This window comes from Erythrolamprus reginae, chromosome 7, assembly GCF_031021105.1.
Source record: "Erythrolamprus reginae isolate rEryReg1 chromosome 7, rEryReg1.hap1, whole genome shotgun sequence".
Classification (NCBI taxonomy): Eukaryota; Metazoa; Chordata; class Lepidosauria; order Squamata; family Dipsadidae; genus Erythrolamprus; species Erythrolamprus reginae.
Window position 1 is genome coordinate 50,733,389 of NC_091956.1, and position 25,824 is coordinate 50,759,212.

Genomic DNA, 25,824 nt, shown 5'->3' on the forward strand with positions numbered 1-25,824 from the left:
GCAGGGTCCTGACTTCCCAAGTCACCAGGTACATGAACTGAGGTGGAGGGGTCAGAACACGTATCACTTTGAAACAGTGAGTCCTAATTCCTGTGAGTGGACTACCCCTCAGTTCCCACCATATCTACTTCTACTAGTTACAACCATAATATTCCAGCTCTCCCACCCACCCACCCAGACTTCCCCTCCCCCAACCCATTGGCCCTCTTCTTCTCCAGTAGGCTATATATCTCATTCATGCCAAGCCAGGAATCATAATGAGCCGAGATGGCGCACTGGGTAGAGTGCAGTACTGCAGGCCACTAAAGCTGACTGCTAGATCTGCAGATCAGCAGTTCAGATCTCATCACTGGCTCAAAGTTGACTCACTCTTCCATCCTACTTAGTTGGGTAAAATGAGGACTCAGATTGTGGGGGCAATAGGTTGGCTCTGTTGTAAGCTGCCCTGAGTCTAAGGAGAAGGGCAGCATAAAAAATTGAATGAATGAATGAATGAATGAATGAATGAATGACCAGGCTCCCACTTGATTCTGTTTGCACACTCATGGGGGGGGGGCTTCATCTCTTGCCCCCCACTCTTTCATTCTTTCAAATTCAATCACTGCAATGACTCACTCCAACCACTTGTAGGAGTGATCTAGACAATAATAGTCTTTCCAAATATGCTGATAGATCTGATTCTGAGCAAATGCACTACAGTAGTATTGTACACAGTAGTGTACAGTAGTACTACTAGTGTACTAGTAGTAGTAGATTAAACTCTCACCCAGTCATGATTTGGAGATAGCCCCACTATATAAAATAAATTGCTGAGTTAAATTGCCCTTACTCTTAATCATTTATAAACTATGAAAATGAAATAAGATATTTGGTTTCTTTTCAGAAGTAGAAAAATTTGAGAGGAAAAGCAACTGCTTTGCCTTTTATGTTTGTTTAGAAAAAATTGTAATGTCTCATTGAGCTCAATGTATATTACTGTTCTGCAGGCTTCCAAGTCACATCATTGTGAAGTCACATCACTAAAGAAAATTGACTATCTTGTAACATATTTCTGTGAATGTTCCTAGACTACAGAACATTTACTTAAAGCTGCAAGGAACTTTGCTAATTGATCGCAAAACCTCTTAAAAGCTGAAAAGAGGGGGGGGGGGGGTTGTCACTTTGTCTAAAGTTTAGGAAGCTAACAAAATAAATATTATATACATTAAACTATCTTCCTCTACTTTATCTCCCAATCATCAAGGTTTTTAAAATCTATTTTCTCCATTCCTGATATAACACAGCTTTATATGAGTAATATATTTCATATTATACAGCTGTTATACACGTATCTTATATTTTCTTCTACACAGTTGATTCTCTGATTTTAAAAAAGAGTACTAATGAAGTACATGATTAGACTTTTTTATTAAAAATTATTGAGCTAAATATAGAAGCCAAGCAAAAGTGTTCTCTGACCCTCAAGTAATGTTAAGCTACTAAGAAAATGTGCATGGTAACAAGATAAATAAAATATTTTTATCATAAATGAAAAGAAATAGACATGAGTTGTATATGTATATAAAAATGAAAACCACTCACACATTAATCACAAAATCACAAAATCTCCAGAACTGTAAACCCTACAAACTTGAAATTTGCCAGGTGCTCACTAAGGAAGGATTTTTCAAAATGACCATCAGAGTATTTCTTATATTATTATTATTATTATTATTATTATTATTATTATTATTATTATTATTATTATTATTAACAAGCTCTGATACTAAGGAATTCTATTCTCCTCTCCCAACCTGAAAAGAAATCTGATCCAAATGCAAAACATAAGCAGTTTCAGCATGTCAGATTCACTTGGGTTTTCATAGCAGCAAGCAGCTTTACTACAGGACAGTTGAGTTAAGCTCCGTGTGTGTGTGTGTGTGTGTGTGTGTTTGTGTGTGTGTGTGTACTGCATACATTCTAATTCTATTAAACAATATGTATCACATTCCGTGCAATACTTCCAAGTGCTATAAATTAACATATCATAGGCAATAAATAAATAACAGATTCTCTTTTCTATGGCAGGAGGTCATGGACCGATGGCTCTGGTGAAAGCAGTCCATGCTACCAAACTGTATTGAAGCTGCCATGAGTATATCACATTGAGAATCTGAGCGAAACTCTCATATATATGGTAAGCTTGCATTATTTAATCTGATTTGATCTAAAAGTATATACACACTGCTCAAAAAAATAAAGGGAACACTTAAACAACAGAATATAACTCCAAGTAAACCAAATTTCTGTGAAATCAAACTGTTCATTTAGGAAGTAACACTGATTGACAATCAATTTCACATGCTGTTGTGCAAATGGAATAGTTGTGCAAATAAAATATTCAGTGAGAATATTTCATTCATTCAGATCTCGGATGTGTTAAAAAAATTCAAGTTGGTTAGCATTCTCTATATAAAGGGTCCCCAAACTTGGCAACTTTAAGACTTGTGGACTTCAACTACCAGAATTATCCAGCCAGGTATGCTCAATTATAGTTGAGTCCACAGGGAGGATGCTATTTTTTGAGCAGGATATACGGTAATATAACAAGATATTTGTCACTCATTTGGGACCATATTTTCCTTATTGGTTTTCAAATTTATTTATTATTTTAAGCTTATTTTTAATGAGATGGTTTTGATAGTCATTGTTAATATACTTCTGGATTTGGGGTTCATTCCAATTTCTCTTTTAAGTCATTAATGCTTCATTGGTATTTATTCCAGCAAACATCCATTATTATCAGATATATCATTTTATTCCTATTCTGTTCTACTATTTTTTTGCACAGTTTATTGGCAATTTGTATCTTATCTTGATTTGCATGGTCTGCTATTTTAGATGCTATTCAGAAAACTTAGTTTGATGAGAGAGGGGTGGGGTCTGATGGCCGTGGTAGCGGGAGCCTTTCCTCTCCCTTGGAAAGGCTCCGAATCCCCACTGCTCGGGGGTTCTGGCCCTTTTGGACCAGACCGGATCCTTCCTGAAGGGAAGATAATGCATGGGATGCTATCAGGGGTCTGGTAGGGGCTGGCAAGCCCCACCAGATGAACTAGCTCAGTCTCGCACCGGCTATGGTGTGAAGCCGGCCAGGCAGCCATGCCTGAGCCGACACAGCCATGGAGACACAGCCAGGCTGGAAAGATGACTGGTAACATCTGGAAAGAGCTGGAAGTGTACTTACAGAGGAAGAAGAGATTTAAATCTGGTGCTGGTGAGTTATAGTGGCCGAAAGGGATTTGGGGATTTTTTTTCCTACTCAATTTGATTTCAATGGAGCTAAAACAGCCGGAAATGGAAACAGAAAGCAGATGTCCTTGCAATGAGGCAAATGGTGAAGGCCTTTGAAAGTAGCAATTGCCCAAGATTGGACTTTTAAGATTCTTAACTATTTTTAAACTTGTCTTTTTGAATTGGGACCCCTTAAATTTTCACTGTGGAGGCTATTATTTTTTCTTTCTTTCCTCCATTTACATGTATTAAAGAGGAAGAGGAATTCTATAAATACCAGAAGATTTGAACAAACTTGTTATTTAGCGCCATCTTCTGGTCAGAGGAAATATAGCAGCCAATCTGTGTACATGGCTTGGAAGTATATCTTATCTGCTTGGCCTTCACATTTTTTTTTTAAATGAAAAAGGAGGTTGTCATCTATGGCTTGGAAGGAAGAAACTATTCAAGGTGGAACTGACTGAATTGTTTGAAAACATTGGATAATGCAATTTGAAAAGAGATTTGAGACATTTTAAGAACATTGACATTGAAAACCCAGAAAACAGCACTTCAAAGAAGAGGAAGGGAATGAGTTTTTTCCCCATAAAGCTATAAATTATAAAAGGAAATGACTATGAAACTAGATGAATTGGAATTATTAATGATTTAATTTTATTGGAGTTTATTACTGAAAAGAAAATTAGAGATCAAAAAGTTAAAATTGAATGATAGGAGAGGAAATTGAAATGGTTATGAATAAGAAAATTGAAAAAGGTTATGATTATGATTATGATGGATGAGAAAATCAAGACATACAGTAGACATACAGTAGGTAAAGATATTCTGAATCAGTCTTTGTAGATGTATTTCCTTTAAAATATGCATATTTGTCTCAGTGGACATGAAAGTCAATACATAATTTTATAGCTGCATATTAGTCCAAAAGAGGCAAATTAGGTCAGTTGATACTGATATTTACACAGGGAAAGTTTCAGGAACTATAAATCCTGGATAAATAATGAAGATACATTTCTAGTGACATTGTTAAGTTTGACAATAACAATTTTTTTAAAAAAAGAAGTTTAATTTCCTCTATGCTCCAATAAGCATTCTTGGAGATGTATTAATATTTAAACCTCTAAATTTATGTATTTTACACTAATAGCAGAGAAGTAGAAACTTGTTTTGTTAGGAGACAAATTAGCCCACTTGGTGAACATTTTTATTAATGTGTGCAATTCAGAATGTTTTGCAAATGTTTTCTTTAAACTCCAGTTAGAAAAATGTTCTTCCTGTCAATCAAAGACTGTAAGCTCTGGTGAAATCCATCCTAGTGATATGTGTTTATCCAATAAGAATTTGCATGTCACTTTTTGAGAGACCCAAACATACACATATCTATGCCAGAAACCATACTCCAGTCTCACACCTCGTCTAACAGTTCAGGATATATGTATTAATTAACTTAACAATTATTGCTGGGAATTAAAATGGCTGTAAAATAAGGTACTCTGGCTTATACCATTAATTAATTTTTATCTACATATACCGTATTTTTCACAGTATAAAACACACCTTTTTCTTCTCTAAAAGAGGCTGGAAATTTGAGTGCATCTTATACTCTGAATGTAGCTTTTCTTTTTCTTTTCTTTTCTTTTTTTTGACACTTTTTTTTCCCAGCCCTAACTGGGTGCTAAGGATCTTCCCAGCGTTTACCTTGCTGGCTTTTGCATTGTTACTCTCTTCGAAGAATGTTTTTCCAGCCCTAAGTCTTTGCAAGCTTTTTTTCATCGCTCTACTTGCTCAGAATAATTTTCATTCCAGCTCTAACAAGGTGCTAACGATGTTCCCAGCTGTTACTGGCTTGCATGCTCTTTCATTGTTACTCCTTCCAAATAAGGGGTTTTTTTTAAAGCCCTAGCTTTAAAATCATGTGCTGAAGCTGACTAGACTAAGGAGGCTAGAGGGATAAATACCAGTTAGGCCAATTTCCCCCCCCCCCCCATTTTCCTCCCCAAAAACTAAGGTGCATCTTATACTCAGAAAAATACAGTACCTACCATTTTTTAATCACACACAGACTATCCTCAAATGAGGACATTTTCCCTTTATCCTTTCTGCAGAAACAGAAAGGTCATCTGAGGATGATCTTCTCCTATATTCATCAGTCCATCTGAGCAGAACAAATTGGACCAAGTTCCATGTATATAAAATTCTCATCTAATATGACATTGGAGCCAATCTCTAGCCCATTCTTTAAATGCCATTCTCATAGGAATTTATTCTTGTATTTCTTCCTAAGGTTCAGGAAAGTAATTATGAGAATAGAATGGAATGGAATGGGAATAGGAATTAGAACTGGAAGGAACCTTGGGGGTCTTTTGGACCAATCCCTTCGCAATAGGACAATCTATATCATTTCAGATAAGTGACTGTCTAATCTCTTCTTAGAAACCTCCAGTGATTTCTGAAGACGAATTGTTCCACTGGTTAATTGTGCTCACTGTTAGGAAGTTTCTCCATAATTCCAAGTTGCTTCTCTGTTTGATCAGTTTCCATCCATTATTTCTTGTCTTGCCTTCTGATGCTTTGGAAAATAATTTGATCCTCCTTCCCTTGTGGCAGCCACTCAAATACTGGAATACTGCTATCATGTCACCCCCAATTCTCCTTTTCTTTAGACTAGCCAAACCCATATCCTGCAGCCATTCTTCATATGTTTTAGTCTCCAGGCCTTTGATCATTGGTAGTTGCTCTTCTCTGTAGTTTTTCCAAAATCTCAACATTTTTTTGTAGTATGGTGATCAAAATTGGTTCAGTATTCCAGGTGTGGTCTTACTAGGGTTTTATAAAGTGTTATTAATATTTCATGTGATATTGATTCTTTTCCTACAATCCAGTATTATATTAGCTTTTTTGACTGCTGCTGAACACTGCTGGCTTATATTCAAGTGATCATCAAATAGGACTCTAAGGTCCATCTCACAGAGTAAAACTAGCACACTTCCAGAGGAAAGGAAAAGGAAATTGCTGGCATGGTTGCCAAAGCCCCACTACATCTTACTTTCGGGGTATGTCTTACATTGGAAAAAAATTGAAAGGGTCGCGTTCCCGAAGGCATCTCCCCAGAGTCCAGAAGGGCAGCCGCGGGACAGGAGCCTTGTGAGCCCTTTTCCAAGTTCAACTTCAGGGCTCCAAGCGGCGTGCACGCGTGGAGCCACAGACGCGTGTCGGGGAAGTGTGTGTCTGGAGGGGAGGAGCCGCTCTGCGCAGTTGGGCAGCCCCACCTGCCTGCTGGAAAGGAGGCGGGCGAAGGAGGGCGCAGCTCCGGCCGCTCGCCTCGGAGCTGGTGGGCCTCGCTGGCTGCTTGCAGCCGAGCCTCGGCAGGACTCGGTTGCTGGGATGAGCACCTTCACTGCAAGCCGCCGCCCGCTCGGCTCGCTTCGGACCAGCGCCGTCCTTCGCTTTGCCAAGCTGGGGAAGAGGCGGTGGCGCCGCGGCGAGGCGAAGGCGAGGAGCGTGCGGGGAGCTTGGAAGCGACGTCATCGGGCTCCCCCTCGGCAATACCCCCGTGTTTCCCCGAAAGTAAGACATATGTCTTACTTTCGGGGTACAGCTTATATTAGCCGACCCCCCTGAAACCCCCGATACGTCTTACAATCAGGGGTGTCTTACTATCGGGGAAACAGGGTATATATATATATATATATATATATATATATATATATATATATATATATATATATTAAAAGGTCCATCTCACAGTTACTTTTTTTGAGCCAGGTCTCGCCTAATCTCACTTTTGATTTTTCCTGCCTATATGTAAACTTCGCTTTTGTCCACATTAAAATTCATTGTGGTACCTCACTGCTTGCTTCGTTCCATGCTGATGTAGTACCATTAAGGACTACTCTTTGAGTAAAATTTGTCAGTCACCTAAAAATCCATCCTTTTTTCAATTTCATATTTTTCTAGCTTACCAAGAAATAGATTGTGGTCTACTTTGTCAAATGCCTTACTGAAATCTAAGTATACTATGTTCAGAGCATTTCACTGGTTTACTAATTTAATTAATTTATCAAAAAATGAAATGAGATTGGTTTGGCATGATCTGTTTTTAACAAACCTGTGCTGGCTACTAGTTTTAACTTTACTTGCTTCTAGTTCTTCACAGATCTGGTTTTTTAAATTATCTTTTCCCAGATCTTCCCAGATATTGATGTTAGATTGATTGGTCTGTAGCTTCTTGAATCTGTTTTTATTTCCTTTCTTGAAGAATGAACTATATCAGCTCTTTGCCAATCATCAGGTGCTTCAGAATTTTTTAAAGATATGGTACAATGGTTCTGAGATAACATCTACCAGGTCCTTCAGAACTCTGGGATGTAATCTGTCATGTCCCAGTGTTTTATATTCATCAAGTTCAGATAGGTGTTCTCTTACCTTTTTCTTGCTTATTTTAATTTTTATTTCTCATTTGTCTTTTACAGTAGGGTGATTTTTGAGGAGTTTTTAAAGTTTTTTTTGTATATTGGGCTGTAATTTGTTATAATTTGTTCATTCTGAGCCTTTGCTTTCCTGACTTCACCTTTGCATGTTCTGGCTATCTGCTGATAACCAGCCTTAGTTTGTTGTTCCTCTCCATTTTTTTTTATTTGTCCTTTTTGTCTTTCAGTTTGTCACAGACAGATATTTGTGCAGACATGCTGGCTTGTTCCTGATTTTCTTGTTTTTCTTTCTTTCAGTTGTGTTGTGCTGGACTAGGCTTTTATGATAACATTTTTCAGAGTTTCCTATGCTTCTTGAGTTATTTTTCCATTTAGGGTCTCTCTCAGTTTGTTAAAATCAGTCCTTTCAAAGTTTAAGACATTGGTTGATTATTTCTATTACTTGTGCTTGCAATTAAGTCTTATCTAGAAAGAGGATATTTGGTGGATGTAAATGGTGGACACATGACTTTTTATATTTTTGCTTATTATTTTAATGTGATTTTTGTTTGTATTATGAGAGGGTTTTTTTTAATTAGCACTCAATAGCATACAATAAAGCTTATGAAATAAACACCTTAGTGTTAGCCTTGATTTTTAAGTCAAATGTTTTTGTACTTCTTGTAGAATAGTAATGCTTTCTACATGGAGCTACCTTTGAAGAGTGTTCAGAAACTTCAAATCATCCAGAATGCAGTAATGCGAGCAGTTATGGGCCTTCTAAGGCATACCCATATTTCTCCAGCACTCCGTGGACTGCATTGGCTGCCGATTGGTTTCCAGACACAATTCAAAGTGTTGGTTATGACCTATGAAGCTCTACATGTCATCGGACCTTATTACCTCCGGGACCGCCTTCTGCCGTATGAGTCCCAGCGACCAGTTAGGTCCCACAGAGTCGGCCTTCTCCAGGTCCCGTCAACTAGACAATGTTGTTTGGCAGGACCTAAGGGAAGAGCCTTCTCTGTGGGGGGGGGGGGGCGGCCCTGTGGAATCAGCTCTCCCAGAGATTTGCACTGTCCCCATCCTCCTTGCCTTCCCGAAAAATTTAAAGACCTATCTGTACCGCCAGGCTTAGGGCCATTAGGAGAGAGCAGGTTCAAGAAAAAAATCAATTACAGACTCAGAGTCATATAGATCTCATGCAAGTCTTTTTCTTTTCTTTGCATTATGACATTATATGTACAAAACAGGCAAGATTAATGTCAGAAAGCATGATACTACTTTCATCATTTTGATAAAAATGCTGAATCCTGTAGATTCTTCTGCCGACTGAGTGGCTTCATTAGATCTGAGTGGCTTCATTAGATTAGATCTGCCTCCATCAGAAAACAGACATAAACCAGTATAGACACAAACATCTACATGTGTATGTATGTATACATGTACATGTATGGTAGGGTTGGGTTACAACTTACCTCACTGCTGGTTTGCTCTCTCGCATGCCACTTGGGCATACCTCGTCGATGCACTGCATGGGAAAACCTCATGGGCACGCACATGCTTCACATGTGTATGCATGCACAGTAACAAAAACTCAAAACAAAAAACCCAAAGCCAAAAAAAGATGGTGACCATATGTGCAGTGCTGGAACTCAGCTTCTGTGCATGCTCAGAAGGAAAAAAATAAATTTAAATTTTATTTAAAAGATGGCAGTGCCCACGAACCACCACCAACCAATCCAGTTTGGTGACATCATCAACGAGTCACTACTGATTTGGGCAAACCGGTCCAAACTGGAAGGAACCCACCCCTGATATATGGCACCCGCATGTACACACACACACAAACAATTTAAAGTGTATGTGTTCTTTTTTTGCCAATAAACTTTTACCTGTTCTTTTCTCAGTAATATGCAAAAGTATTGTCTGGTTTAACCAATGTTAATTCCTACTTTGCCAACTTCAGTTCTTATACTTGCATATAAAAGTCACTTTTAGATAGGAAAGGCTGAGAATAACCTCTTGGAAACAGAATAGTAGGGTACTAGCTATTTGCATCAGTAGCAGAATTAATCAAATCTGTTCCAAAAAACTCCTTGGATTAACCACTGGATGGCAGAAAAGAGTTAGAGATTTGTTCATTGCTTTGCTGCCCTGGTGTGGTCTCTTTTGTCATTACACATTGAACCTGCCTACCATACCTCCTTTGCAAATTCTTAAGTTACCCTGTGCTTTAGCACTGTGGCAAATCACAACTAGATTTTTTAAAAAACAAAAAAGGATTTGAGGGCCTGGTGTAGCTTTCTGCTACCTGCATCCCCATAAAGATCCCAACCCTTAATACTACTGGCTAAGTGCATAAAACAGATTACATTTGCACTAAATTATAACATTTCCAAACCTTCCTGATTGTAATCTGGGTATATTTTGTTCCTTTTTTTCTGGAATTACCTAAATTAATGTCTCAAGCTAAATCTATAATAAAGCATCAATCTTCATTAGTTATCAGAATTTGATATCTATTCTTTCTTGCACTTCAATCTTCATTAGTATGTATGAGGCAAAAAAGATCCCAGTGGGTATGCAGCATGTGTTCCTGCATTTTAGTCCTGTTTCTCTGGGGGGAAAGAGGGTTGGGAGGAATTCAATAGCAAGCATATGTTACAAGGCTTTTTATGTGAATGCTTCAGTCTGTATCAAAAGGCCCAGTCTAAACTTCATAAACCAGAGGAAAAAATCATCTCTGCATATCCATGGGGCTAAGGCATATATCCTGAACATCTGCTACTAACCATTAATTGTATTCTGTAAGACTAAGTGTGAATTATATTTTCTGTGGTAATGCAGTGATACCAGATAACACTCATACACAACCTATGAGACTATGTCAATTCACTCTGAGCACAAATATTTTCTTTTAAAATATGTGAGTAATGTATATGTGGTACAAATAACATAAACCTGGTACATCTGAATCAATTGACTGCAACTATATTGATTCTAATAATTTAATAATTTTTATCTGACAAGTAATGGCAATAGATGGTGAAATAAAAATAATGAATTTCTCTTTTCTTTTTCATGTCAGACATTTTCCAGTTTTAACCTAAAATTATGCTCTCCCATAATTTATTATATCTATACTTTAAGCAAATTATAATAGCTCTTTGGAGTATATTTTACATTAAGCTGATAGAGGACTTAATCTAAATTAAGCATGTGAGAGGCAGAATCCATTCATTCAATCATTCACTCATTCATTCATTCATTCATTACCATTACCATTACCCTGAACACTGTTGCATTCTGAATCAGCTAAAGTTTTCAAATGGTCTTCAAGGGCAGTCCATGTAGAATGCAATGCAGTAATTCAAATGGGAGATGACCATGGCATGAGTGACCATGCCCATGAGATCATGGACTTCCAATCCATGAAAGGCCACAATTGGTATACTAGATGAATCTTTGCAAAGACACTCTGAGCTACAGCTTCCATGTGTTTCTCGAGCAGGAGCCACGAATATAGAAAGACTCTCAAATGATTCATCAGCTCAGTCCATGGAACTGCCACCTCATTCAGAGTCAAAGATGAAACATCATTTGGGTGTGGGGACCTAAAAGCCCATAGCCATTCCATCTTGCCAGGATTGAGTTGAACAGGTTCCTTCTCATCCAGACCCTTATGGGCTCCAGGCACTCAACCAGCACTTCAACAGTATCGCCCATCTGACTAGGAATGGAGATATTTCACTGGGTATCATCTGCAATACTGATGGTATTGAACCCCACACAGATGACAGCTTCCCATAGATATTAAAGAGGATTGGTAAGAGGCTTAAGACCTGGGCACCTCACATTTCAGGGACCTAGGACTTGATCTCTCTTATCAACAACAACTGAAACTAATCATGGAGAAAAAGAACCAAAACACAGTATCTCCCACTTCCAACTCTCAAAGCTGGCTGACTGTAAATGCTACTGAAAGGTCGGGGTGGTGAGAATGGTCTCACATCACTTCTATCCACAAACATCCACACAATGGACAAGTGCAACCAATGCTGTTGCACTGGTATGCTGTGGCCTGAACCCAGATTGAAAACAGTCCAGATAATTTGCTTCATGCAAAGGTCTTTGTAGCTGTACCCCATCCACCCACTCAACAATCCTCCTTAAAAAGCAAAGATTAGAGACTGGATGATAGTTGTCCAATACTGGGGGTGGGGACGGGGGAATCCACGTATGACTTGTTGAGAGGAGTGGATGGTGCTACTCTGCCCTGCAAAGAGCAATTTATTTATTGATTTACCCAACTACATGCTACTCCTCTTAATCAGCCAGGAGGGGCATGGATCCATAATTAATAAGGATTATCTGACTAGGAAATAATAGGAATTACTGGAGCCAAAGTCTTCTATCGAATATGGTTTGTTATGTGAGTAGTCCAGACAGATAGATTACTCAGATCCAGAATGGATTTTCATTTTTCCCATTTTCCTACCAAAGGATAATTGACTGTAAAAAAATCAGTTGAATGGGAAGAATTTTGTAAAAGATAAAGTATCTTTATTAGAATGTAGCTTTATCAAAAGTGTGCCTTGTTATTTCCGTAAGCCTTCTATTTTGAGTAGAATCTATTTTGAATAAAGTTGGACAGATTATAACTGCATATGGCACCCCTAAATTTATTTAAAGCTAAAGTGTTATGCCATCTACAAGCAACTATGGTCATAGCCCAGAACAAGACAAATATTAAAACTACCCCAAAATATAAACTATAAAATGTATTCATGCCAGAATATTTTTTTAGCCAAAAATATCAAGAGTGAGACAGTGATATTCTAGATGCAAGAGTGCCTTCACAGTTAATTGAGTATGATTTGGATTGAATTACTAATAGGATAGAAGTTTCCTTGTATGTACACTATGGTACACCGTGTAACTGCAAACTGAAAAAGCTTTTTAATTATTTGGTTGCTTGAGGTATAAAGTTATTGCTTTTTGCTTTTATGGCTTGCAAATCTGATAATCTCAGAAGGTTTTAGTGCTCATTATAAGAGCTAATTTATTTGGTTACTCTAAAAGATATATAATTTGAAATTAGTAATAAATGTTTAAAGTCCTTCACATTTTCAATAGATTTATCAGTAATTTTCCAAATATAGAAAATATTTAAACTTTCCAGTGAACACTACTTGTTTTGTTTTAGTACAATTAATTTCCAGATTTGTTACTTAGAAAAAAAAGATGTTATTGCTCCTAGGCATTATTTTAAATCTGATTTGCTGCTTTATAAAAGTGTTTTTAAACAGTAGCATTTTCTTCCTGAGAAGAAGACGATCAAAGGAAGAGGCAGGTAACTTCCTCTACAATTTGTCCTGAAGAATTAAATTCAAAGCTGACACAAAGGTGTATAGAGTTTGAATATTTCTTGCCCAGATGGTAAAAGATTGTATACTGATCAACTGCCGAGTAACCTAGTCTGAATCTGCTTGTTTTGAAGCCATCTGTTTTCCTGGATCAGCCAGTCAGCAAGTTTATAACATTTGTTTTCTGTTTGTTTTGAGCCACTAATTATATGTAAACTTATTTGGGGGGGGGGGGGGTAGCCTTGTTATTAAAGATTAAAGTCCTTTATTAAGATTAAAAGTATGATGGAATAATTCCAGTCTTTAGATAGCAGTAATGAATAGTTGATACTTTTAAGTAAGGGAATTATCAGGATTTATTCAAGAATTCTAGAGCAGCATTTCCCAACCGGTGTGCCGCGGCACAGTAGTGTGCCGCGAGACATGGCCAGGTGTGCCGCGAGAAGCTCAAGCTGGGCGGGGCGCTGCCGGCGCCCCTGCCTGAGTGTCGTCCTGTGGATGGTCTTGGGCTTCACAGTCGCTTCCTAGTTCCCTCTCCTCCCACCGCCTGTGTCTCCCGCCGTCGCCTCCCACCAAGCCATCGCCCGTTGCCGTGGGTTCCTCGAGTGGGAGCTGCCGCTTCCTTCCGTCCAGCTCAGCCACGCTGCCGTAGAAAGCACAGAGGTTATTGCCACCGCTTCTGCCTCCACTCAGGGAGCCACCGTGGTCACCGCGCCTTTTCCTCTCCCTCAACCACGGTGGCTCCCTGAGTGGAGGCAGAGGTGGCGGCAATAACCTCTGCACTTTCTACGGCAGCGTGGCTGGGCTGCCTGGAACGAAGCGGCAGCTCCGAGGAATGAGGCGCTGGCGGTAGACACAGGCAGAGGGAGGAGAGGGAACCAGGAAGCCACCGTAAAGCCCAAGACCAGCCACAGGACGACCTTCAGCCAGGGGCACCGGAACCGCGCGCAGCCATGGTGGGAGCAGCATGAGGTAGCAACGAGGCGCGAGGACAAGCAGGCAGCTTGGCGGAGGGGAAGCGCTGAGGGGCTCTCCTCCTTCCCCACCCCCGCGCTTCTCTCCCGTCCTGGCTTTCGCTTCGCCCCATGATTTCCCCGCAATTTCATCCAGGCCACCTCTTGCCTCCTTTTGAACTGCGGGGAAATCTGCGGGCAAAGCAAAAGCCAGGGCGGGAGAGAAGCGCGGGGGTGGGGAAGGAGGAGAGCCCCTCAGCGCTTCCCCTCCGCCAAGCTGCCTGCTTGTCCTCGCGCCTTGTTGCTACCTCCTGCCTTTTTCCAGGGGCCTTTGGAAGGCACCCAGGGAAGGGGGGGGATTGGGGGTGGCTACAGCAGCTTCTCGTCCTCCTCATCCGGCTGCTAATGCCCGCCCGGCCCCTCTTGCAGTCCCTTCACGGAGCGCTTTTGTCCCAGGCTGTCAGCGAAAGGGCTGCAGGACAGGCGGGGCAGGCATTCTTCTCACAGCTGAGGCAGAATTTGGAATGTCGGGGGGGGGTGCGTGCGGGCTCCGCATCCCCCTGCCACCCGGAACATTTAAAATAAGAAAAAACTTCGCCGGCCTCCGCAGAGAAGAAAGGAAGAGAGAGAAAGAGAGACAGAGCAAGAGAGACATAGCAAGAGAGGCAGAGAGAGAGAGACAGAGAAAGAGAAAGAGAGAGAAAGAGAGCTAGCAAGAGAGAGAGAAAGAGACAGAGAAAGAGAGAGAGAGAAAGAGAGAAAGAAAGAAAGAAAGAGAATGAAAGAGAGATAGCAAGAGAGGCAGAGAGAGCAAGGGAGAGAGAAAGACATATAGGGAGGGAAGGAGGGAGAGAGAAAGAGAGCAAAAAAGAGAGGAAGAAAGAAAGAGGGATGGAGAGAGAGAAAGAAGGGAAGGAAGGAAGAGAGAGAAAGAGTGAGGGAGAAATAGAGAGAAATGGAGGAAGATTTTTTTTTGTCAAAACATTTCTTTAGCCACCCCCCCACCCCCCGTTCAGTGTTCCCCAGGATTTTGAAAATATGAATAATGTGCCGCGGCTCAAAAAAGGTTGGGAAACACTGTTCTAGAGGAACAGATCTAGAAAAAAATTAAAAGAATCACTATATAAAAATCCCAATGTGGGTATCACCAATGGAAGCAGTGACATGTCCTAACTTAATAACCATTGACAAAATAATTAGATATAAGGCTTTGTTAAATGAACAGTTAAATCTGAAAACAAAACGACGATTGGCATACAAATCAAATAAATGAATGAATGAGTGAGTGAATGAATGAATGATTGAATAAATAAATAAATAAAATTGGAACACGATATAGGCAGAGAAGTAGATTGGTGGACATATACCCAAATCCAGTCCAAATTTAAAGAGGACAAAAGATTACATGAAATCCAGAAAAATCAGCAAGAATTGGATAAAACCATACAAGGAACTGAGAAAAACCTAATGTAAAATATATAAATTTCTACTGAGCTACAAAATTGAAGAGAAGATTGTTAAAGAAACAATCAATCAAATGGGCAGAAAAATTTAGATACAACATAGAATTGGAGAAATGGGGGGAAATGTGGATAGCAAATATAAAATTGACAATGTCAGCAGCATTCAAGAAATAACAATTGTGGCTGTTCTACATATGGCACCTCCCCCAGCAAGATTGGCAAAGATATATCCAAATACTTCACTAGTATGTTGGAAATGTAAAAAAATGTATGGTACATATTATCACTTATGGTAGACATGTTCTGAAGCTAAAAAAATGGATTAAAATTAGGAAACGGTTTGAAGAGATAACAGAACAACACATAGATCTAAGGCTGGAGATATTTGTACAGTGGTACCTCATGATACGAACCCCTCGTCTTACGAACAACCCGAGATACGAACCCGGGGTTCAGAAATTTTTTGCCTCTTCTTACGAACTTTTTTCTTCTTACGAACACGAGCCCGGGTCCGTGGCCTCTCTAACTGCGCGTGCGCAAACTTACTGATGCAGGGATTCTCCTGCCTTGAGACTACCCCAGGGGATTTCCAATTCGTTTCCCGCAGCCCCGCCCCTCAATTCTCTGCTGAAAATACAAAGCCGGGCTGCCAATGCTGCTGCCGAATGAGGCTGCAGCCTCCCGTTCTTCCCTCCCCCCCCACTCGCCGCCACTCATATCCTGGGTGAATTTCTGGGGAGGGTGACAGGCTGCCTGTTCTGCTCCCCCCAGCACAAAAGAAAAAACTTCCCAGAAAAAACTTCGTAGCGCTGCTACTGAATGAGGCTGCAGTCTCCCGTTCTTCCCTCTCCCCCCCCCCCACTCGCCGCTGCTCGTATCCTGGGTGAAGTTCTGGGGAGGGTGACAGGCTGCCGTTCTGCTCCCCCCAGCACAAAAAAAAAACTTCCCAGAAAAAACTTCGTAGCGCTGCTACTGAATGAGGCTGCAGCCTCCTGTTCTTCCCTCCCCCCCACTTGCCGCCGCTCGTATCCTGGGTGAATTTCTGGGGAGGGTGACAGGCTGCCTGTTCTGCTCCCCCCAGCACAAAAGAAAAAACTTCCCAGAAAAAACTTCATAGCGCTGCTACTGAATGAGGCTGCAGCCTCCCGTTCTTCCCTCCCCCCCCCCCCCCACTCGCCGCTGCTCGTACCCTGGGTGAAGTTCTGGGGAGGATGACAGGCTGCCTGTTCTGCTCCCCCCAGCACAAAAGAAAAAACTTCCCAGAAAAAACTTCATAGCGCTGCTACTGAATGAGGCTGCAGCCTCCCGTTCTTCCCTCCCCCCCCCCCACTCGCCGCTGCTCGTATCCTGGGTGAAGTTCTGGGGAGAGTGACAGGCTGCCTGTTCTGCTCCCCCCAAAGCCTTTTTGGTTCCATTCTCCAACAAGCCTCTAGATGGATGATTGATACTGTATCCATCTATGGATGGATAAATGATTGAGACAGTGTACTCTATCTATCTATCTATCTATCTATCTATCTATCTATCTATCTCTCTACTGTATCTCTATCTATCTATCTATCTATCTATCTATATCATCTATCTATCTCTCTATCTGTCATCTATCTATCTATCTATCTATCTATCTCTCCCTCTCTCTGTCTGTCTATCTATCTATCTGTCTGTCTATCTATCTATCTATCTGTCCATCTATCTATCTATCTATCTATCTATCTATCTATCTATCCCTCTCTCTATCTGTCTGTCTGTCTATCTGTCTGTCATCTGAAGTGGGGGGGAGGGAAGAACGGGAGGCTGCAGTCACATTCAGTAGCAGCGCTACGAAGTTTTTTCTTGGAAGTTTTTTCTTTTGTGCTGGGGAGAGCAGAACGGCAGCCTGTCACCCTGATAGATAGAGAGATAGATAGATACAGTACTGTAGATAGATAGATAGATAGATAGATAGATAGATAGATAGATAGATGACAGATAGATAGATAGACAGACAGATAGAGAGAGGGATAGATAGATAGATAGATAGATAGATAGATAGATAGATAGATAGATAGATAGATAGATGGACAGATAGATAGATAGACAGACAGATAGAGAGAGGGAGAGATAGATAGATAGATAGATAGATGATAGATAGATAGATAGATAGATAGATGGATAGAGAGAGGGAGAGATAGACAGATAGAGAGAGGGATAGATAGATAGATAGATAGATAGATAGATAGATAGATAGATAGACAGACAGACAGACAGATAGATAGACAGACAGATAGAGAGAGGGAGAGATAGATAGATAGATAGATAGATAGATAGATAGATAGATAGATAGATAGATAGATAGATAGATAGGCAGGCAGGCAGGCAGGCAGGCAGGCAGGCAGGCAGGCAGACAGACAGACAGATAGATAGATAGACAGACAGATAGAGAGAGGGAGAGATAGATAGATAGATAGATAGATAGATAGATAGATAGATAGATAGATAGATAGATAGATAGATATAGTACAGGTAGATAGATAGATAGATAAATAGATAGATAGATAGATAGATAGATAGATAGATAGATAGATAGATGGACAGATAGATAGATAGACAGACAGACAGATAGAGAGAGGGAGAGATAGATAGATAGATGACAGATAGATAGATAGATAGATAGATAGATAGATACAGTAGATAGATAGATAGATAGATAGATAGATAGATAGATAGATAGATAGATAGATAGATAGATAGATAGAGTACACTGTCTCAATCATTTATCCATCTATAGATGGATACAGTATCAATCATCCATCTAGAGGCTTGTTGGAGAACGGAACCAAAAAGGTTTTGGGGGGAGCAGAACGGCAGCCTGTCACCCTCCCCAGAACTTCGCCCAGGATACGAGCAGCGGCGAGTGGGGGGGAGGGAAGAACGGGAGGCTGCAGCCTCATTCAGTAGCAGCGCTACGAAGTTTTTTCTGGGAAGTTTTTTCTTTTGTGCTGGGGGGAGCAGAACAGGCAGCCTGTATTTCTGGTTTTCTAGAACAATCCAGGAAGAACTGTGTCATTGTTTCATAGAGATTCCTTACCTAAATAGAAAAAAAATAGAATGACTTCAGGGAAGTAAAAAAAAAAAACCACAGGAGTAGGAGCAACTCCTAATTTCCTGTCAGGTTGCCCATTTAACATGCTATCATCTTATTCATTGAGTTTCCTTATGAGAAGCAAGTTGTGAGCATTGAAAATCCTTCTTTCCTTCCTTCCTCCTTCCTTCCTTCCTTCCTTCCTTCATTCCTTCATTCCTTCATTGATTCCTTCATTGATTCCTTCATTCCTTCATTCCATTTTAGGTATCCCTATCTCAAGTAAGAAGATAGTATTAGATGTATATTGTCAACTATGATTCCTGTTACAGAGTCAATTGCACCACTTCCATTGTTGTTTTTTAGTGGTATACTATAGTTGTTCATCTCCACTTCATAGAAATTCTGAGCTAATGTTTTAGTGCAAAAGAATGGATATATTTAACTTTCCTGGTTTAAGACATGAAAGGATTAAAGGACTTGGAACCAATACACAAACTGAACCAGAACATTGTCAATATATATTACTCAATATCAGAGGTGGGTTCCTGCCAATTCGGACTGGTTCTATAGAACCAGTAGTGCGACTTTTCCCCCAGCAGCAATGGCTGGCTGGACATGTTCCTGAAAAGGCTCTCTTGGCGGCACCATAGATACCACCATCTTATTTTTTTGCTTCTTTGCATACACAGAAGCTGGGTTTTTAGCACTGTGCATGCACTTGCGCAAAGCATGCACACCCACATGGTGCATGAGGAAGCGAACTGGCAGCGAAGTAAGTCAGAAGCCATCCCTGATCAGTATGTATTCTATCCAAATACAGTCCTAGTTTTAGAGTACTGTATTATGTTTTTACATGTTCACAATATTCACAATATCACAGAAGCGGTAATCATTTCGGTGACTCCATAAATATGTACATTTTAGATTTAAATCTTTCTATTTGGCATATGTATCTTGGATCTAGCCACCAGTTTCTAACTAGAAATATTGGTTTAATAGAAATTACAGCATTGTGATATTGGTACTAACAAAAATAGTTGTTACAGCCTTAAATAGTATTAGTAGACATAAACATTTTGTTTTATTATATTATATATTATATTGTCATTTTCAATCCCAACAATGAGGACCCGGATTGTGGGGGAAATACGCTGGCTCTGTTAAAAAGTGCTATTGCTAACATTTTGTAAGCCGCCCTGAGACTAAGGCGGCATAAAAATTGAATTAAATAAATAAATAAATAAATAAATAAATAAATAAATAAATAAATAAATAAATAAATAAATAAATAAATAAATAAATAAATAAATAAATAAATAAATAAATAAATAAATAAATAAATAAATGTATTCTAATCACATTTTTGGGCTAATTCTGTTGCCATGCTGCTCAACGTCCAAGCTGATTGTGATTATTTTAAATTGCATTTAATTTAATTTGATATTGAAACATTTGCATTTTTGACACAATAACAGATTTCTTATCTAAAATTTGATTGATTGGGACTGTAAGATAGAATCAACAATTCATACAGCATACAGCACATTAGAAATATCTGACTACAAATAGCTTAATAATTTTTGTTGTTCTTTATTACTCAAAGAATTGAAAAATAAAAGAAATTGTACTGCAATAATGAAAGTTAAAGTAATATCTTTCCTTTTTTTATTTTGACTATCTTGGATATGTAGCATATTACACGTTCAACATAATGTTCTTTGGACATATACTCATCAAAGAGTATTATGTGGGGTAGTACATCTGGGAGGTATAAATAATGGAACAGAACAGGGGGCATTAAATATATTATTTTGTTTTTGTGCTAGGAGACTGCTTTACGTGGCAGGGGGTATCCTTTAAAAAAGGAATTCTGAAAACTGCTTGTTTCAGCCCATCCATATATTTAGATTGTAAGCCCTCAAGCTCTGAAAAACCTTGAATATTTAGAGGTGGTCAGTAGTGAGCTTCATCCAGGCTTGCTTGTATCTTAGAGCACATGCGGTTCTAATTTCATAAATAAATACTTATGTCCCTAACATCAACCACATTAAAAAATTCTTAATTTAGCAATTAAAACTAAGTTGCCAATTATTTAGTTACCCTATTTCATAAAGCTTGAATTCATATGGTACATCAAATATATAAAAACTTGCAAATGCTAATTAACAATTGGTGTAGAGTAGAAGAGAGAATGAGAGAAAGCATTACCAAGTGTTTAAAACATGTGTGTCCCTGACTTATAACAGTGTTGAAAAGCAGTTTGTTGTACATGGATAATTACCATGACTCAGTGTGACAGACCACTATTGTTTACCAAGGTTGTGTGTCTGTCTGTTAGACTGTTCAAACATAGAGCTCGGGTAATCACATCTAAAAAGTCTTGTTCAGCCAGCTGCTTTGTTAAATCTCATTGCCTATTTGTTCAAATGTGCATTATCTGTCTTTGTCTGCTTCAGTGCTCATATTGTGAGAAAGGCAGGCATATGAAAAGACTGGTCATTTCAATCCTAGAAAAATGGCTCAAGTTTTCCATAAATGTGCAACACTAATTACTTCTGAACTTTTACAAAAATACTGTCATCTTGCAATATTTGCCATGTTCTATGAAGTTTGATCTTTCTTTTATATTGATATAAATAAGAATTAATTGACCTGAATTGAAGCCAGGTTTCCTTTTAGGTAGAAACCTTCTATAGTTGTAGCATAATAGAAACAGAATTCTTAATCCTTCTTTTAAGTCGATGCCTACCAATATTTTTTGCAATTAAACAAAAACTTTCAAACCCATATATATTTTGCATTTAGAAAACTTTGCAAGGAATATTGAGGAGGCTCTCCACATCCCTATGAACAAAATATTTAAGAACAATCATTTTAAGTCTGAAGTCTCATCATTTTAAACATAATGATCTATTTAACTGCATTTGCTTATGAAAAAGCAACATGTGTACTGATGGAGTTTATCTAAGCAATGATAAATCCACCTTGACAACCATAACATTGAATTAATATTTTAGTCAAAACAAATTGTTCAATTATAGCTTTACACTGTATATCTTATCCCATGGTTCAGTGATTTTTAGACTAATAATATTTTTAATCGCTCAAGTGAGAAACCAATTGTACAAAGGAAATTAACATCCATCTATCCTATCTTTTCAGCGTGACTTCGGGAAATTTGTACAGAAATTTTCAAATTCCTAAAATCTTATCAGCATCACTTCAACAGAACAGAGAGAGAAAAAAAAGGGGGGGGGGGGAAATACCAAACTAGTACGTAAAGGAAGAATTAGATTTCTTTTCTAGAGTTAGATTTAATCCCAGAAACGTAATGTTGGATGATATGGAGCAGCTTCAAATGTGTGATTTTTCCTCCTGAGTTCTGCTTCCCCACAGCCGGCTAAGGAGGAGGAGGAGGAGGAGGAGAAGGTGGTACTAGCAACATGTGAAAGGTATTTCTTTCATACATATACTGTATATGAAAGAAATGCCTTAATCTTTTCTTTTGGTGAAATAATCATTTTTAAAATTAATTATTTTTAAAATGCTCAGAAAAATGTTGACAAGAAGCAACTGTACAAAAGTTGCATGTGTAAGTAATGAAGGATAATGTGAATATGGATTGTTACACATACTTAAATGATTCCAATATATAGAAATCATAGGTATTATTGTTTTTCTTAATAGATGGCTATGTATATTAATAATAGCCAATAATGGTAAAAAGCCTAATATAAAAAGAAAGCAGTGATATATTGTTTATAATGTCTGTTAAGAAAAGTATAATGACTCATATAGAATATGGATTCATATAGTTCTAAAAGTCAATTTTGACTCAAGACAGTTGTTACTTTCCAGTTAATGGACATTTCAGAAACATTCAGCAAGAATAATACAGTTTTATATATATATTTGTTTTTGTAGATTTTCACGGGTACAGGTATGACGGTCTTGGTATATTCAGGTTTCTTCCTGTGTAGGATTTGGAAATTTCTGGTGACATTTCGACGAGGTTCCACTCGTCATCTTCAGGCTGGTGTTTATGTCCTTGTTCGCCCTAGATCCAACAGAAAAAAAACATATATATATATATATATATATATATATATATATATATATATATATATATATACATACATACATACGTATGTATATATATATATATATATATATATATATAATAGCTGTTTTTAGTCATAGGGTTTAAAATTAACTGACAGAACAAGTATTAATTATATGAAATTATAAGCCATCGAACTATAGGAACAATTAGTTTATACTGAAAAATTATTTTGCTACAGAGAACTTAGTTTAACAAAACAGGAGATAATATCAGAACTCTGTAGAAATTTAGTCCTTGATATATATTTTTGCTTTTAATTTCAATTTATATGGCTTTGATTACACAATAATGAATTTTTATATGTAAAAAGACATTTAAAAAAAAAATGAATTTAAAAAATATCAAAATGCCTTACTGTCTAAATTGGAGAGCCCAAAAACTGATGATGTGTATATAACTACATAGTTCTCAAATTCATGTAAAACCAACCCTTGATAACACTATCTTGCTTTTTTGATCTGTTGTACAATTTTTAAAAAACAAACTCCGTGAAGATTTTAAAAGCATTATATATACTAACTTTTGAATTGTTATTATTATTTTGGTAAGGATCATATTGTCTGTCTTTTGCCTTACACACTGCCAGCAGAATTAAGAGATTTAATACTGTTTAGTTTACATTTTGTAAGCTATATTCAGTTCTGTGTTTATTGAGTTTGACATGAAAATAATGTCAGCGGAAAAACATTTTTATTTCATAACAAGATATAGAAATAAACAGAACCTTTCTAAATAACAATTTCGATCTAGATTCCAAAGGCATGTTTTGTTTTAACTATTTAAGTGCCTGAAAAATTAAAATTAGACACAAATTTTAAAATGTAAATTTCACACATGCTGAAAGAAGAAAGACTAAATTTATTAATGGGTCTTCGAACCATATTTTCTCAATAAAAAGCATAGCTGAAGTAAGTACAAGAAGCCTTTTAATTTAACTCTGAAAAATCTCTTATGCATAATGTTCTTATTGTTTTAAATTGTTTTTTTCTAAATCTCAATCAGAGAAGAGTGGGCTTGTAGGTCTTGCTTTGAAAAACATTGATAATATATCTTCAATCAGGTCTGCAAATAATATACAGATAACAAACTGTCTGGTTTTGTATGATCCTGTTTAATTTTTCACGTAGCACAATACAATTCAGAAGTGACCCAACATTCCTAAAATATATATACTAAAGATATACAAAAAAATTAAAAAACTTCACAGAAAATAAGATTTTAAAGATTCTCTACCCTGAATTAAGAGACTACAGGGTTGGAAAAAGGAGCCTTTTTCAAGATTTTTTATATTCATGCAAAGATTGTGATAAGGCTAGAGATATAGATGAATTACAAGTTTGAACTACAAACAGATTACAGTATCAAAATATAAACATAATTTTATGCCTGGAAGTTACATAATTGGATTGCATTCCCCATGTCACCTTCTATATATAATACAGGATTTGTTCGTTTGTTTCTTCATTTATTTGTTTGTTGTTGTTTGGTTCTTCATGTTTATAGAGTTGCACCCCTTTCTCTTTGCATTTTTATAGAGAACACTGATATGGTGAGAGTCTGGTTAGATTGAGACATGAAGAAACAGTCCTTTTTTTCTTTTTTCTTGTTAGAATCAGAATTTGAACTACTTCTTCCACTCCTTGAAAAATACTCATTTCTGATCTTACTCATAATGTAGCTTCTCTCCCAGTCTGCACACAAGAATTATTTTTAACAAACTTTAAAGTAATAGACACTGATAGCATAACTGTAATATAGAACATAGTAAAAACAAACTTAATTTCCAATCCTACTCATTTTTTCTTCTCAAACACATTAAGCCACAGAATCCCAAACTGATCAATTCATATTTAATTTGACCGTTAGGTCAAATCTTATATTTAGAGGTCCAGATAAGAATCTTGTATTCAGAATGTTTTTGATTACAGAATGCAACAATTGGGATTGCCTGTGCAGATTTGCCTTGGTATAGGTTCTATGCCATTTGCCTTTATTTAGCCTTCATTTATCATTTACCTAAAGAAGCAACCTTAAATGTGGGAACTTAAATCTGTAGAATAACATCATTTCCCCCTCTGCCCCTAATTTTCCTTCCTGAAGAGTAAAATATACCTGAAGATACTATAAAATATTGTAGTGTTTTATCATTAAATTTCTTTAAATTATTAAATCTCAGAATTATTTCTGTGTAGATATGTAAAGCACTTTATTGTGGAGCTCATTTTAAAGTCACTACCATATTAACAGCAATTTGGATTGGAATTTTGTTCACAATACAATTATTTCTATAACTGTAATCTAAAAGACTGCATTTGCCCAATGTTTTTAATAAGTTGGAATGGTAATGTATTTAAAAGCAATTCATTAACATTAACTTAGAGTCATAGCTGTCTGTAGAGGTATAAAACTAAATATCTTTTTAAGAAGCATCCTAAGCACCAGAGTATTAAACTATTATTTCTCTGATGTCAGAGAAATAAACTTGAAACAATAGCAGTTAGCTGACTAAATATCCCTGCATATATTAGGTAATAAATAAGATGAATTAATAATTGAAATGCTGTGTTATGTGAGCATCATTGCTTACTTTTTTTGTGGGGGAAGTGGAATAGATTTCTGGTAACCTCAAAAACTGATTTTGCAATACTAAATCATCATAATGAGAAAAGATAGCTTACATGACTGTCTAAAGCTGGGTTAGCTAATATATACATATTTGTAGTTAATATTTTTATAAAGAATAGCGTAGTATATCATAGCATAGCATAAACTGGAAGGGACCTTGGAGGTCTTTTAGTCCAGCCCCTGCTCAAGCAGGAGAACCATACCAGTGATGGGGAACCTTTTTCCCCTCGGGTGCTAAAAGTGTATACGTGTGCACTGTCACACATGTGTGAGTGCCCACACCCATAATGCAATGCCCCTCCTGCACATCCCACCTCTGCATATGTGCACCGTGACCCCCATTTTGGCCTTACATCCCAAAACAGCAGTGGGAGCAAATGGAGCTGGGAGTGGAAGGGGAGCTTTGCATGGAATCTCCAGAGATCTGGGAAGGCGGCAGCCACAGAAAGTGAGGAGAAACCATGGGCTTGTCTGACCTGAAAATCAGCTGACTGGCTCCACATGCTCAGTGGAGCTAAACTGGTCAACTGTTCGTGTGCCTACAGAAA

At 38.0% G+C, this 25,824-nt stretch overlaps 1 protein-coding gene across 1 annotated transcript in view; it reads left to right on the plus strand.

Annotated features, from left to right (window-relative positions):
* TENM3 (teneurin transmembrane protein 3) overlaps positions 1–25,824 on the plus strand; it is a 1,937,374-nt gene that overhangs the window by 840,307 nt on the left and 1,071,243 nt on the right. The window contains exon 5 of the mRNA XM_070757504.1: positions 2,068–2,176. The gene's annotated coding sequence lies outside the window, so the exon portion shown is untranslated. The remainder of the gene's footprint in view (positions 1–2,067; positions 2,177–25,824) is intronic.